General features: G+C 36.1%; 1 non-coding gene across 1 annotated transcript; it reads right to left on the bottom strand.

The window, feature by feature from the left end:
- Positions 1 to 3529: 3529 nt before the first annotated feature.
- Positions 3530 to 3651, bottom strand: LOC115870963. Its single transcript, XR_004047022.1, has one exon. It is a non-coding gene; the product is annotated as a small nucleolar RNA SNORA61 (small nucleolar RNA).
- Between the last annotated feature and the right edge of the window lie 240 nt (positions 3652 to 3891).

Raw genomic sequence — 3891 nt, 5'->3', positions numbered from 1 at the left:
AAATTAGATTTACACTATCCTTAGATCATATGTAGTACACAGCACATTTCAGTACCCAAATCTATTTTAATCCAAACTGTATTCACAAATAAGATGACATAAATGAATGTATAAATTCAGTGCACTTCATAGTTATTCACAAGCCACCAGCGCAGAGTCCTTCCAAGCTGACTGGAAGTAAGCACTCCCTGTTAAAAGTTCTGTTGAGCAAGTGAGTCCCATGTATCCATATTCTACACCAAAAGGAGCGCTATCAGGACTTCGTAATGAAATGTTTCCCATCATAGATGGAATCTAATTCATCTATTTCAATCTGTTTCTGTTTCTAATCGTCCATGATAGATATTCAGTTATTTTCTTTTTTCCTCAGGAGAGTTTTGTCAATTTTACTTCACCCCAATATATGAAATGTTAATAAGATGCCAAACAAAAAGTAAAGAAGAGAACTTTCCAGCTCATTATGTGATATGTTTGTGTTGATATGTGTGAGGCTATAGATGTTGCATTTAAGGTTCATTGGGGCAGCAGAATTGGGATTGTGGCTTCTTCTCCTAAACTCTTATTGAAATCCATTCAGAGGAAGTGTTAATATCACATAGTTTCAAATCATGTAACCCCAACAATTTTAGATATAGGTTTTTATCAAAGATTTCTCATAGCTAAATCCGCAATCAATCTTCATGGGAGCAGTAGTAAAAACAATCAAAATAGACATTTTATTGGGCAAAACTGTTGCACAAAACTTTATAAAGTGTTTAGGAGCAAGGATGTCATTTTAGGCATAAAGTACACCTGACATAAATGGTGTTTTCAATCACCTCCTATAGATATGAAAGTTGGATAATGAATAGGAAGAGCACAGAATAATTGAAACATTTGAATTGGCATATTAATGAAGACTATTGAAAGTACTGTGGACTGTCAGAGAAAACAACACATCTTGTCTTGCAGGAAATGCCATGAAGTCTGTTGGGTCAGAGTGGCCCTATGAAGAACACAAGGGAATGCTACCCGGCCCTGCACTCACATCACACGTGTTATGTTTGAGCCAATTGAGTTGCAGTCACCATGCCAATCCCTCATTGTGAAAAGGCTCCCTATTTTTCACTGCTCTTCTACTTTACCATGCAGGATGTCCTGTTCCAGAAACTGATCTATCTTGATAACATGTCCTGAGTATGTGAGACAAAGGCTCATCATCCTTACTTCAAAGGAGCATTATGTTACACTTCTTCCAAGATAGATTTGTTTCTTCTTCTGGAAGGCCATAGTACATTCAACCTTCTTTGCCAGCACCATAATTCACATTCATGAAGTATTTTCAGGTCTTCCTTATTCAGTGTCCACATTTCACATGCATAGGGTTGATTAAAAATATCATGGTTTGGTCCAGGCACACTTTAGTCTTCAAAGAGACTCCCTTGCTCTTCAACATTTTAAGGAGGTCTAGTGTAATATATTTACCCATTGCAACGTGTCATTGGATTTCTTGGGCTGCTGCTTCAATGAGCACTGATTGTGAATCCAAACAAGATGAAATCCCTGACAATTTCAATCCTTTCACCATTCATCATGATGCTACCAATGAATCCAATTGTAAGGATTTTTTATTTTCTTTACATTAAGTTGTAATCCATACCAAAGGCTGAAATGTTTTATCTTCATCAACAAGTGCATCAACTCCTCCTCTATATCCATAAGCAAGGCTGTGCCACCAGCATATAACAGGTTATTAATAACCCTTCCTCTTATTCTAATACCATGTTGTTCTTCATGTAGTGCAGCTTCTCTGATGATTAAATCAGTGTACAGATTGAATGAGTTTGGTGAAAAGATGCATCCCTGATGAATACCTTCCCTGATTTTAAATCATGGGTATTCCTTTGTGGTGTTTGAAGGCTGGCTCCAATCCATGCAGAAGTTACACATTAACAAAATGAAATGTCCTTGGATTTCCATTCTGTTCAAAGCTATTGTAGCCATGACACTCTCAGTCAGCTGACATTGCATAATCAACTAAGCAGGAGTACCTTTTTTTTTTTTTTTTTTGGCTTTCCCCATGAGCCAAGCTCCTTCTGATGCAGGCAATGATGTCCCTTGGTAAATGGGAATCTGGGCTTGGATTTCTGGCCGCTCCCTTTCATTACAATGCTGCATGTCTTCAGAAAAATTCTATTTGCATTTGATATTTTTCATTGGAAAGGGTACACCTATTAACCTCTTCCAGTCAATTGGTGAGGTAGCTGTTTTCAAATTTCTTGGCATAGATGAGTGTTTGAGTGCTATATAAATTTACTGAAACATCACATTGGGTATTATGTCGATTCTGTCAATTCCTGGAGCATTCTTTTTGCTAATGTCTTTAATACAGCATGTACTTCTTCTTTTGGAACATCAGTTGTTGATCACATGCTACCTCTTGATATGATTGCAGCCTAGCCTTTTTTTATATAGTGACTGCTTATTGCTTCATCTCCTTTTGATGCTTCCTGCATCTTTCAAAAGTTTGTCTGTAGACTCTTTTAATAATGTGACTTAATTTTCAGCTTGTTACATGTTGAATATGTCCTTTTTTTTATTTCTAAACCTAGGTCGTTGCACGTTTCATCATATATTATTTTACGTTGTTTCTCAAGTTGTCCTGTGAAATGCAACTCTCTTACTTCATTACTTCTTCAGCTACTCACGAGCAGTTTTCTGAGTCTCTCTGACATCTTGGACCATTTCTTTCCTTTCCTGTGTTTTTAATGACCTTTGCTTTCTGTATGTATCATGATCTGGAGGTGCTGCCACGGCTTGTCAGGTTTTATGTCATTAGTGTTTAATGAGTCAAATATATTCTTGAGATGGTGTCAAAATGCAGGTGAAATATATTGAAGGTCCTTTTGTGTGTTGCATTGGCTTATATTAATTTCCTTCCACTTCAACCTTAACCTCAACTTTTATATAAGCAACTGATGGTCTGTTCTACCCTCACCCTTTGGCCTAGATTGAGCTTCTCTATTGCCTCTTCCCACAGTTATAGTTAATTTGATTGGTATGTACTCCATCTGGAGACATCCATGTGTATAGTCATAATTTATGTTGTTGAAAAACAGTATTTGTGATTAATATGTCATCAGTCTTGTAAAATTCTATCATACTATTTCCAGCTTCATTTCTATCACCAAAGCCATAATTTCCTTCCACTGTTCCTTCCACTTTGTTTCCAACTTTCACCTTTGGTACACTAATTATTATCAATGCATCCTGATTAGATGATTGATTAATTTGATGCTGAATAAATGGGTAGAATTCTTCAATTTCTGCAGCAGTTTGACCATACATTTGAATAATAGTTATATTGACTGGATTTCCTAGCATGCAGATAAATAATATCCTATTTCAGACAGTACTTTACTCCAAGATATATCTTGAAATACCTCTTTTGGCAATGAATGTACTGCTAATTTCCTCCAAGAACAACCGCTTCCTCTATCTTGATACCCAGAAAACGGAATACCCAGCTACCATTACTGCACATTAAAAATTCTGTTTGAAATTTAGCCTATATACTACAAAAGCATTAAAGTCAGTTTCCAGTTTACTTTTCCTTCTTTTGTAACCACTCAGACCAGTGTACAGACCTAATGGGAAAGGAAACTGGAAGGTTTTGAAGATTGTGACCTTTGTGCTGTTTTTAACTGAACATTTTGATGAAAGATCCTAGGGAAAATCCTGATTAAAGAGACAAGGTGCAGCATGGAATTTTGAATTCCTATGTAGTACAGAATTTCTGTAATAATTTAGGCTGATTAAAAACAGAAACTATTAGTGCTCAGAAAATCTTTAAAATATAAATAAAAAGTACCTCATGACATATACTTCTAAGCCAAGTGGTAGTCTAATTTA

Source organism: Echinops telfairi, unplaced genomic scaffold, assembly GCF_000313985.2.
Source record: "Echinops telfairi isolate 266 unplaced genomic scaffold, ASM31398v2 ScPeMD7_3509;HRSCAF=4178, whole genome shotgun sequence".
NCBI lineage: Eukaryota > Metazoa > Chordata > Mammalia > Afrosoricida > Tenrecidae > Echinops > Echinops telfairi.
This window is presented reverse-complemented; position numbering and strand designations above follow the sequence as displayed.